Genomic DNA, 13,397 nt, shown 5'->3' with positions numbered 1-13,397 from the left:
AAAAAGCGTTCAGGTATAGGGGATAATGACGACCATCTGAATTGTTTTATACAACCTTTCAAAAACCCACAAGATCAACAATAACAAATAAAAAAAACTCAAATAAACAAAAAACATTAATAAAATTATTTGCCATGCTTAAGCCATTACTAGGGAACAGAGAATACAATAATCTTTTAATTACGTGTAAATAAAAAAATGGAAAATAAATTTCAATAAGCTCTCATGGCTGGTCTATAGATATGAAGAATGAGAAAAGGGGAAATTAAGAGAGTTTGTGAGGTGGCCACGGCGAGAGTGGGAGGCAGCGACGTGACCACGGCCCTCCAGCACGACTATCATGAGCACCAAGCAGATCACTTGCAGGTATTTTATACATAGTGTGTGTTGGGAAGGAAACCAATGCCTGTTTTCACATGACTTGGCAAACAGGAAGCCATCCACCATCTGCAAATGCTATCAGAAGTGTTGTTACGCCTATGGAACTTGTTGCAGATACGATCACACGAGGCCCTCTGGTGCGGCTGCTGGTGCTTGTGGGCACTGTGCTGCACAGTGTGCCCTCCCTGAGTTTCCACAGTCCTCACCCTCCTTCTGACCTCACTGCATCCATTGCGAAAACTAACTTATGTCAACCTGGGGAATGTGAAAAGAGGACATTGGTACTTAGAGACTGAAATCTTTCTGCATTGGCTAAAGAAAAGGCTTCCCCAACTGTGGTGAGTAATCTAGGAAGTGGTAGTGACTCCCAGAGAAGCCCAGAAATGAAGCCACATTCCTACCTACATGCAATCAGGAGTAGTCTTGATGACTGAGAAGCCAGCAGCTCCTACGACAGTGTGCAGCAGCTATGCCCCTATGCAGATGCCAGAGAGTGCCAATTTGAAGATATTTGTGTCTACTTGCATGGAGAAGTGTGTGAAACCTGTAGGTTACAAGTCCTGCACCCCTTTGACCCAGAACAAAGAAAAGCTCATGAGAAGATCTGCATGTCGACATTCAAACACGAGATGGGGAAGGCAAGTCAGGCAAGTCAGGACAAAGTGTGCAGTATCTGCATGGAAGTGATCCTTGAGAAGGCATCTGCTTCTGAGAGGAGATTTGGGATTCTCTCCAATTGCAATCAACATACTGCTTGTCCTGCCAAGTAGTTTGAGAATGCAATCATTAAATCTTGTCCAGAATGCTGAGTAATAGAGTTTGTAATTCTAAGTGTGTATTGGGTGGAAGATCAGTATAAAAACAATGAGTTGATTGAATCTTTCAAACAGGGAATGGGAAAAAAAGCTTCCAGATACTTTGAGCAAGGTAAGGGAACCTGCCTATTTGGAAGCAAATGTCTTTACTGCCATGCTTACCCAGATAGGAGGCTGGCAGAGCCTGAGAAATCTCAGAAACAGCTCAGTACTGAAGGCACAGTAAGGTTCTTTAATTCAGTGTGGCTCTGGGATTTCATTGAGGACCGAGAAAGTCAGCATGTCCCCAACACAGATGTCAACATGACAGAGCTTGGGTACCTCTTCATGCACCTGTCAGGAGTAGAGTCATCAGAACCCTGAAGAGTAGATGGATGCTCATGTATCTCGGGCTCCTCTGGCTGAGCCTTCTCTGAGCTAGAGTGTGCAGAGCTTCCTTTACTGCAGCCCAAGGTGCTTAGATTTGAGTGGGGTTGTATTTAACCTTGGTCTCATCCATTCTCCATTATTACAGCCATAAGAATAGTGAAGGATATAAAATAACCTAACAAGTATACGAATCTCTACTTTTCTAGCTATTATCTTAGTTGTACCTCAAGCTCCTCAGGGGGTCAACAAACCAGCCAGTTTTGATTGACCGATTTTAAAACAAACCTGGCTCCTGTCCCTTATGAGCTTTAACTCCCTAGAAACAGTTAACTTGTAGTTGCCCCTAAAGCAGATTTCTTACCAGAGGACTCTTCACCCCTACAAAAGGATTCCTCTATAGTAAATTTCCCTAGTGTACTTAACTAATAGGTAGTCAAAACTTGACCTATATAGGGCTTTTCCAGAAACAAAAAATGGACACTACACACCTTAGCATAAGACTTTATTTAGGACTCTTCAGTGTCCCAAATCAGGAGTCTCGTTGCCATAAATTCAGTAAGCAAAGTATAAACCTTCTTCCTTGTAAGGGGGTGCTCTTGAAGTAGCAGGACATGGGATAGCAGAGCAGAGGTATGGCCCCTTATTTGTGGTTGTTGTTGGGGCCACAATGGGCATAGACCCTGGAGTAATTGTACTGAGGCTCGGTGCACAAGCACATGTGTGAGGCTTCTGCCCAAACCTTCTCTAGTTTTAACCTGTAAAGCCTGGCTTTGATTTGAAATTTCATAAACACTTAATGGCATCTAAGAAAGTTTCTGGTTCTGACCCAGTAGCGGTCCTGAAGGGAACTTAGCATGAGTCTTCTGTCATCAGTTGTGATTTTAATTGAAGGAGTATAATCTTGCAAATCAGAACAAACTAAGCCTGAATTAGCTATTTTTACAAACAGCTATAGATACCAAATATTTTGTAAAATACATTAAATGTGGGTATAAAAAGGTCTATTCTTACCTGAGTTTAGAGTGCTTTTTGAATAATTTTTATAGTTAACTCTAGTGAAAGGTGACGAGCATAAGCAAAGTCCGAATTAAATTTACTCAGTGGAGGCTCTGTGCCCATTTCCTGCTTCTTGAGTCCTGCTCCAGAAGGGATGAACAAATGGGAGAAACATTAAGCCTACATTTAATTTATTTTATTAAAATAACATAATTGAACCACCGGATAATTGTATTTTGTCAGGTGCAATAAAAACAAAATTAACCGCCCCTCCCCGAAACCCCCAAAAAGGAAAGGAATTTGTGAAAAAGAAGAGTAGAACAGAAGATACAGATAATATATATATATATATATATTTCCAGAAAGAGAAATTGCAACAATAAATATAAACATGCTCTACACAAATCAAAGAATTGGTAGTTACCAGCATCAGCTATAAGAATTGGGCTTGAAAATAAGTAGAACTGGAGATAGTAGCCTTTGGGAAGCATTGCTTCTCTGGGGGAAGAATCTGCTAAATAGGGAATAAGTGGCAGTGAAAAGAAGGAGGAGGAAGAATTAAAAGTTAAAGATCTCACAGAAACAAAAGACAAACATGACATATTACTTCTCCCCACTTCCTGCCACCATCACTATCATTACCAACATAATCGACTGTTTAAATGCATTTTATCATTTTAAAAATGAAGATGGCACTCTTGAGCCAGGAAAATTATTAACAAAAGATTAAAAAAAAATCAACCTAATTCAACACAAAGTACTGCAAAAAGTAAACAGCAAACTCAAATTAAAATATTTTCTGTGATAAATAATCTTTCCAAATATCAATAAGGAAGCAGAAGAACAGTGTGATGAACATTCTAAATTGTATCGAATAGTCTTAAGCAAGTATTTAGCTATAATTTAAAAAGTGCATCGAATCAGAAAATTTAAAAACTAATGACCAAAAAGGAAGGAACAGAAAAAATTTAATGAAAGTCAATCAAACTCATTAAAAAAATGAAGAAAAAAATAAATAAAGTCAGCCAGGAAATGAGTAAGAAATTTAAAGGTGCCCACGGGAGTATATGTTGTAATAAAAATTTAATAAGGGACTTTGAGAAAACACAAGAAATTAACCAAGAGAGTACACTTGAGATTTAAAACAACAACAACAACAAAAAGAATGAAAACTTTAAGGAGAAAGTGTATGAAACACAAGACAGGCAAGCAAAAATTCTTTTCTTTATATAATGGTACTGGAAAAGAAAAAGAAAAGAAACAGAAATAAATATTTAGACCTATAAGCCAAGAAAACTATCTAGAAATAACTTAAATTTACATTTGGGAAGGCCTACTTTGCACCTGATAAAGTGATTCAAAAACAAATGACTCAGAAATATGTCAGTAAAATGATTCTATTTTATGAAAAAAAGGTCACTAGATCCTCTAAACAAAATAATCAAATTACCTATAATGAGAAGAATATTAGTCTAGTATCAGCCTCTCAAAGAGCAACATACATCACAAAGCAACAGTGGAGCCGCATTTTTAAAACATTCAATGAAAGAAAAGTTAACTAAAGTTTTTTAATATAAAAAACAGTTCCATCTGTACCCAGGGACTATATTGGTGTGTCATTCATGTGGAATCTACTACAAGATGAGTTTGTGTCACCAAGACATACCTAGGAAATCTTGGTAAATGAATTTCTGATGATTATTTAATATATTTCATTGTAAATCAAAGACTAACACAAGAGTAGGGTAATGGGTGAGAAAATAGTGTTTAAACATTAATGCTCTATGTAGAAAGATTTCCATTAAAAATGAGAAAAGGGAGGAAGAAATGCAAAATTTGAAAAATGTAACTGACTGTTGTATATGTGAGTGTTAATGAGTACCATTTAAAATTGACAGACTAGATAGTAAAAGATTTTTTTTTTTAAGAATAAACAAAATTAAGAGCACTGTAACAGGTATTAATATAAAGGTATTTACTAGAACAAAACAGAATTTTTCTAAAACCCAAATGAAATAGTAAAATAAAATTTTGTTTAGTTATTGTTAATAGAATATGATATACATAGCAATTATAACAAAATTATATATCAAAATTGAAACAGTCACACATAATATTAAAAGTACATGGACATAGATGTCCTCTCTCACCAGTTTTATTTGACATTAAACTGGAAGTCCTCATTACGACAAGACAAGAAAAAGAAACAAAAGGTATGTAGAATGGACAGAAGGAAATAAAACTGTTTTTATTTGCAGATATGATGTTTGTTGATGTAGAAAAAGTCAAAATCTTCAAAATAACCTACTAGAGCTAATAAGCGATTACGGTAGGTAGCAGGATACAAAGTCTATATACAAAAAGTTGCTTTCCTAGTTACCATCAATTAAGAACTGAAATTAAAAACTTTTAAAGTACCATTTGCAACAGTATCAAAAAACTAAACACTTAGGCATAAATCTAATACTATTTATATAAAGATTCTGTATGTGGAAAACTGCAAAACTGCTCAAAGTAATTAAGGATAATGTAAACAAATGGATAGATATTTTGTGTTCATGGTTTGAAGATGAGTTAAGATGTCAGTTTTTACCAACTTGACCTACAGATTCAATGCAATCCAAACCAAATTCTGGGGAGCTGTTTTGTCAATATTGATAAACATGAAAGGCAAAAGTCATGCAGTCCTATTCAACATATTCTTCTTTCATCTGTTACCATGTTTCTTTTTTAAAATAAATTATTTTTATTCTCAATTCTAGACTTTCATATTAGTAAAAACATGTCATTAATATCCCCGAAAAGATAGACTGGTTATTGAAAACCAGACTCAAGTGTATCACCATGAGATGCACTTTTGCCATTCTTAAGAAAATTGGCAGTTGTTTATTTAGGTTGCTCTGAGATTTTGTTTTAATCTTTTCACCGTAAAGGATTACAATGCCTGGTGGCAAGCATGTTGAGTGTGTATAATTTGATTCACTTAAGTGCTCAGATGTTCAATACACATCATGGGAATATACAAACTGAAAACCACAATCATTCTCTTGCTGAACATAAGGGACTTATCAATACTGATGATTCTTTTCACTCAGGTTTCTGACCCTGCTGAAATCTTTGAGACAGCTGATCAATGTCTGGGCGCCATTTGAAAATCCATTATGATCCCCAAGGAAGGCATAACACTATGTTTTCTTTTTATAGCACAGGAAACATCTGAAAAGCCTGTACCTATTCCCTTTGGCTTCTTGAATGAAGGCAGACGTATTTAGAAAAAATAGACTATAGACCTAGAGAGAAAGAAAAAATAAGAACTAGTTTTCTACATTATACAGTTTTCCAAAGTCATAATAGATCTCTATAGAACAAAATGAGGAAGTTAAGTATCATTATGGAAATAAATAATTAAATAAAAATTGATTAAACAAACAAAACTTAAGCAATTCATTAGTTTAGTCTGGTAATGGAGTCTATAAAATTAGATTATTAAAATTCTGTTTTAAATCCTGTACATATGTTAATTAGCTAAAATTTATGAAATCTGCTGTTACTGATCATTATGGTAGCCTAAAAGAGTGGCGGTTAAATTTTTACTTACAACATAATTACCTGCAGAACCTGTTAAATTCATAGATGTCCAAGCTCCTCCCCAAAATTTACTATGTGGGACCTCCTGGGGATTGGTCATTTACATTTTTCACTAGCTCTCTGGGTAATTTTGATGCACATCAATATCATGAATCGCTGTCTTAACATATAATAGGTCCTCTAATAATGCGCATGAAAGGAATTTACAATTGATTATTTATTATCAGGGCCCAGTAGGTAGAGCACCTATTTCTTTTGCTGCAGCTAACATCTCTATCATCATTTTCTTGGCATTTCACTTTACATTAATATATCTATCTTATAGTAGTAAAAGGAGAAAAAAGATGCAACAAAATTTGTCAATTTTTCTTCTCGAAGGTTTTGGTAAAGGTTGAGTAAGAAGTAGATTAAAATTGATTTTAAGATTATCTGGGGATTTTGTTATCTACATTCTCCATGTTTTTGGTTCTCACAGATTAACGGAACTGATTATATTGTCTTTGATCCTAAATAGATCCTAAAATAGAGTCGAGAATCACAGAACTAGAGAGTTAGCAATGGTCTTAGAAATTATCTAAATCTAAGACCATTGATATAACCCTGAATGATCTTTTTTTTTTTTTTTTTTACTTTCCAACAGGCTTCACCTTTCTTGATTTCTGCTTTGAATGAATAGTTACAATATTCAGCAATAGAGTGCAGAACAATTAATTTATAAGGTAAGAGAATAATGTGTGCAAGATGTCCTCTTATATCTTGTTAACTTTATAAAACACATTATAAAATATATCTAGTCTTGAGCTAACTGGTTTGAGAGAAAGGTAGAAATTTGCAAAAGAGACATTGAAAATAAGAAAAAAAGAGAAATCTAAAAGGACTTATAAGAAGAGCTATTATGCAAGAGAGTTAAAAAGAGTTTTCTATTTTAATTGGAAATAAAAAGGAGACTATGTTTTAAATTGCTTCAGGAAGGGTTGGCCCTAACCTCTACTTGCAGTTTCCCTAAACTAAGCACACTATCCCATTCTTTGCATGTGCTTTTTCTGCTACTTGGAGTGCTCTTCTTTTACAAGACCTTTTTGACTTCACCTACCATGTAGGTTTCCTTCTCTTGTCTTCTAACACGGCATAAAATAATTGTTCTTATGCTTGGCTGCTACATCTCTTCCCAGGCAGACATTATACTTTATTCGCTTCAATTCTTCATTCTTATTTCAGTGCCTTGCATATATTAGTGCTTGTTGTTTGTTGAATGAATGAAAAGTAAAAGGGTGGGGGTGGGGCTCTTGATTAAGAAGTTGTAGGTTAACAAAAACAAGTAATTGGAGAAAAAATAGTGGAATTATCTTCTCTCAACAGAAATGGTCAGAAGGTAAATATTTGAAGCTTCTGTTGTTTTCTTCAAGCCTATTCTCTCTCCTAAGGTTACAGGAGGGGACCTCAACAGACACTTCTCCCTAGAAGACATACAAATGGCCAACAAGTATATGAAAAGATACTCAACGTTGCTAGCTATTAGGGAAATGCAAATCAAAACCACAATGAGATATTATCTCAGACCTGTTAGAATAGCTATAATCAACAAGACAAGTAATAACAAATGTTGGAGAGGATGCGGAGAAATAGGAATCCTCATATACTGCTGGTGGGACTGTGAATTGGTATAGCCACTATGGAAAACAGTACGGAGGTTCCTCAAAAAACTAAGAATTGATCTACCATGTGATCTAGCAATCCCTCTACTGGGTATTTAACCCAAAGACTTGAAAACCCATATCCAAAAAGATATTTGCACACCGATGTTCATAGCAGCACTATTCACATTGGCCAGGACATGGAAGCAACTGAAGTGTCCTATGATAGATGATTGGCTAAAGAAGCTATGGTACATATATACAATGGAATATTACTCAGCCATAGGGAAGATATGAAATACTGCCATTTGTGACAATATAGATGGACCTCGAGATAATCATGCTAAGCGAAATAAGCCAGACTGAAAAAGTTGAAAATCACATGATGTCACTTATACGTGGGATATAAACCTAAAAGCAACAAATGAACAGGACAAACAGAGACTCAGGGACATGGACAATGGACTAGTGTTTTCCAGAGGATAGGGAGTGGGGGAGGAGGGAAGAGATAGACAGAGTAAAAACAAATATAGGGGAGCTGGGGGAGGGTGAAGTGGGTAAAGGGGATCAAATATATGATAGCTGAAGGAAATTGGACTTTGGGTGGTAAACACACAATAGAATATATAGATACCAAATTATAATGTACACTTGAAAATTATATAATTGTATTAACCAATGTTACCCCAATAAACTTGATAAAAAAAAAAAGATTACAGGAGAGGCAATAAGCATGGCAGCTGTGGTGGCCTCTAAGCTTCTGCTTTAGCTAGACCTACCAATGTATAACTCTGAACACAGAATCCGGGGCCAGCCTGCTTGCAATGATAAATAACATTGTAATCCCTGTATAACTGAATGATATAACCTGTAAGGTGCAACCTTCTGTATCAGAGCAGCAACTTAATAGACTGAAAACAGAAAGAGTAAAAGCATAAATGCTGGCCTATAATCAGATAAAGGTCAACTCCCATTATAATAGATAAGGAAGAAAACACCCTGAATTTTGTTTTAGACAGAGCTTCACAAAATGTAAAGTGTATAAGCTTCATCTGGGGAGCTTGTAAATCCACATTCCCATGGACAATTGATTTTGTAGGTGTAGGAAGCTGCCCAGGAATCTGCAATTTAACTAGTGCCTGATGATCATAACACAGTTGAAAACCTGCTTTATATTAGCTACAGGGAAAAGTTTTCTGCTGATCACATGACAAGGTCCTGAAAATTTACTTAAATAAATAGGAATGATTTTTTTGAAGTGTTTGTTTATTTTTCTTCCACTTAAAAAAAACATTAAATTAGTTTCAAGTATACAATACATTGGTTAGGTATTTATTTAGTTTATAAAATTATCTCTCTGATCACTCTGTCTTCCCTCTGGCTCTACACATAGCCATCACCTTGCTGCGGTCTGCATTCCCTGTGCCGTGCTCCCCGTTCCTATGACCCTCTATCAACTACTAATTTGTATTTCTTTAAACTTTCATCGCTTTCTCCCAGTCTACCCACCCTCCTCCCCTCTGGTTGTCACCAGATTGTCCTCTACATTTGTGGGTCTGTTTTCGATTCATTTGTTCTTTATATTCCTTAGATTCTGCATTTCAGTGAAATCATATGGTATTTAGCTTTTTTAAAAAAACTTGTTTCTGTGGAATGAATCAAATACTGTAGGAACTTTAATTTCTATTCTTTTCAAGATAGAGACACATGGCATAGTAGTTCAGAGACTGTGTTCTGGATTGTTACTGTGCCATTGGATTATTGAGCATTTGGGGGAAAGAAACTTAAATGTTTTGCATTTTGATTTCTTCCTTTTTAAGAAAAGGAATAATAAAACCACTAACAAATCTGCTATAAGGATAAAATGAGATAATAAGAAGTGCTTAGTACGATGTACTACTCCCAGGAAAAGTTAAATAAAAGTTATCAGTTGTGAGGATGATATAACTTACAGTTTCAAAGAGTTGATAATATTTGAATAATAGTAACTATAATGCAAAGGGGATAGGAAAAAAATAAAACATTTCTAGATATCTACATTAAGACAAGAGCAATGGGTTGCACAAAGTTTAAAAGTCAGTTCCATAACATAAGATAAAGTTCTGTGGAGGTCCAGAAGACAAAAATAGCATATTCTGTGGCGGGGCAGAGCTCAAAAAAGGCATCGTGGATAGAGTGACATTTGATTTGGGCCTCGAAGAAACAGTAACATATTGACAAGAGCATCCCAGACAGAGGAAACCTTGAGCAAGGTTTGGAAACACTGAAGCACATGACGCATTTGAGTGAGAGTGCTTCTATTTTGCTTTATCAGGGTAATAGTGAGAAATAAGATTGAAATATTACATAAGTCTGAAAGTAGCAAATAAAGGCCTTTGCTTATTTTGATGGCTTTTTTCACACAGGTGTGTCTAACAGAGCAGCAGACACTTTTATTTCCCTCTTGAGAAGCAATTCCAGAGGTGGTAACTGGGATGTCAATATCACTGCCTTTTCAAACTGCGATGTGTCAAATTGGAGTCTAGAAAAGAGGTCTCTATTAGTCACAGATAAATATTCACATGAACCTGACGAGAGAAGGTGCCAGCACTATTGAACAGATGCAGCCTTTTCACACTATAGTTCCCAGCCTTTTCTGAAGGGAACTTAAGAAAATGACAGGGCTTAGAACTGAAGAGTACTAACAAACACCAAAGACTTTGGTAATGAATGCTCAGTGTAAATAAGAGTACCTGAGTCCTATATTGGCTCTAGTGTTAACCCCTTCTGCGGTTTGGGGTAGATCCTAAAGCACTAAGGCCACTCTTCTTCCAGGGCTGTGACTTCGGATTAAATTGAAAAGAAAATCATTATCATAAAAATGTCTCAAGACCTTGTGTTAGACCAGCAAGTAAGAGGTGTTGCTATTACCAAGAAAGACATATTAAATTAATACTATGTTTTTAGACTTAAAGTAAAATAAATTTGACATACTCTCTTAATTCCAGCAGGGCTGTAGAGATTGAAACTGAGTTGTTTGAACTTTGCAAAAAGCAATAAATATGAAATCTGTACGTTAGCCATTCAACTATCTTTTGAATATCAAGCTACTAGAAGACAGTCATACCTACAATAAATTTTCTAATAACAATGTATTTGCTATTTTTTTCCTTCAGAGAAATTATATAACAAAAAAAATTGTGGAGCTGAATTCAGGTGTTGTAAATATATCTCAGAGACTATTGGATATATTTTTCTTTATACTAAAAACTCGTTTCTTGAAATATATGTACACATATACACGTATGTATGTATGTATGCTTATTACATATATACACATATGTACATGTGTTCAAAACAACAGGACAAATCATAGGAGTCCTCAGAAAAGATTTTCATTAACATGCGTTAATGTGATCTGGGAAAAGAATCTTAAATATCCAGAACTATGCATGTTATGCATATACCAAAAGGGATGTTATCCAAGATGCCTCATTAAATAGACAATCCTATTATGCCTCATCTTAGAAATGTGCTGGCCTCATGTAAAGTGTAGGCCACATTATTGCTTCTGAAGATGTAAACATGCTGAATGAAAGAAGCACGGCTTGTTGAATGACCTCCGGAAATTAACATGGCAACCTTTAGCTCTGATAGTTTTGCTGACTAATGCACTAGATGGCATTATTGGCTTTTCTGATGACATATCACTTATATTTTCAAAATATATACATCAATTATTGACAGCATCATCAAAATGAAAATATGCCAATACAATTTTACCACGTAAGTGCCACATAAAAAAGATACTCAACCTACTTATACAAAAATTACCACTAAAAGAAGGAAGTATTACTTTGAGTTAAAGAATAATGGTAACATAAACCTAGAGTTAGATGTTGGGATATTCTATAAACACTTAATCACTCTTTGTATAAAAGAATGGGGCTCAGCTGAGTAGCTCAGAAAAGAGAAACTCTAAATGACTTTGACTTAAATTATTTAATGAATTCTATGATTTTGTTACTCCTAATGTTTATTTAGAGAGAATAGTCTTGTGGTATTAAGTAGCTGGACAACCCACATACTAGTAATATTTTTAAATCACCATTTATGTTCTAGAATATTAATAAATGAATAATTTATTTGAGAAAATTTTATGTACAGAAGAGATTTCAAATTTTCTTAATTGATAAAATGTGCCTCTTTAAGATAAGCTTAGGGAAATCTCAACTTTTTTTACAAGTTACATCTATGTCAGGTCTGTTAGCAAAACATCATGAAGCTAGCCAACTAGCTTCTCCAATGAATAAATTATGCCCTAAGGCTTTGGGACTCTGACTGAAGAAGCTATGTTATATGGCTCTTTATTTCTCCTAGAACTTGATCCTCAACATTTTTATGTAGAAATAAAATGGTTATTTAGTAATCATTTACCACCTTTTGGCATTGTATTGTTTTATTCTCTATGTGTACATGCTCTATTTAACAAAAATATATAGGTTATGGGGAAATAATTTACCATGTTCTAGAGCAATCCAGTTCAGTGACGATCTGCTACATACCTACCATGTGTCAAGATTGTTTGCTTGAATTTTTGATGAGTAGAATTCAAGAGTTTTAAGCAGAGAAATTAATCTGGATGCTGTGTGGGAGATGATTTGGGGTTAATCACTCCTTTAGGAAAATGATGCCATAGTCTAGGCTAGAAATGTCCAAATTACTCAGGCTGTGAGGGAAATGATGAAGGCAGAAGTGGAGAATATTAAAGTATTACTAAAGATGCAAATTAGCTCCTTTTGTTGATTAATTGTATGTAGAGGATGAAGACAGCCAAGGGAAAGAAAAGAGTTGAAGGTGTGTCTAAGATTGTTAGCATAGGTTGGGATGGTTAATGACATCATCAGAAACAGAAGAGAATACAGGAGAAGGTGTTGGTTGGAGGCAGAGGAATATGATGAGTTAAGCTTTTGATATATTAATTTGGGAGTTCTTCAAGGGATGTAGATAGAGCTTTCCAACTGAGATAGGAAAGTCTGAAGCTCAAGGAAATTTCAGTACTGGATATAGAAATTTACTCAGAACCAATAAATGGTAGTAACATGAATGACATATCAGGAGAGAATGGAGAGAAAGAATAAAAATAGTTTGATGGCAAAACCTTATAAAGAACATTAACGTTTAAGGCCTAAAAAGAATTTTAAAAGATACTATAGAGGAAACTGAGTGGGAAATGTCAGAAAGGTAGAAGAAGGACCAACAGTATGGTTTCACTGAAGCAAAGAAGTTTGATGAATAACCAAACTAAGTGTTCACTTAAAATGTCAACTCCATTGGAGCAAGGCATCTGACTGACTTGTTCACTGCTGAATCCCTGGCATTGGAAGCAATGTGTGGACCTTCAGGGATATTCAATAAATATTAACTAAATCAAACAGTGGTATAAAGTGCATGACAGAGGTTTATTCAAATAAAAACTAAAAAAATTACCATTGATGGGGTAACTGAAGACATTTCAATGAAATCATAGGAGCACAAGTCAAACTATAAAGGAAGGTTAAGTATTACAAACACTGACAGATGACTTCCCTTCAAAAAATTTTGTTTTGTAAATAAAATGTAAGAGGAAGGTAGT

The 13,397-nt window shown here is 35.1% G+C and overlaps 1 pseudogene; it reads left to right on the top strand.

Annotated features, from left to right (window-relative positions):
- The first annotated feature begins 340 nt into the window (after positions 1-340).
- Positions 341-1,559, top strand: LOC120597007 (probable E3 ubiquitin-protein ligase makorin-2; annotated as a pseudogene).
- The last annotated feature ends 11,838 nt before the right edge of the window (positions 1,560-13,397 follow it).

This window comes from Pteropus medius, unplaced genomic scaffold (genome assembly GCF_902729225.1).
Source record: "Pteropus medius unplaced genomic scaffold, Ma_sr-lr_union100, whole genome shotgun sequence".
NCBI classification, from domain to species: domain Eukaryota; kingdom Metazoa; phylum Chordata; class Mammalia; order Chiroptera; family Pteropodidae; genus Pteropus; species Pteropus medius.
This window is presented reverse-complemented; position numbering and strand designations above follow the sequence as displayed.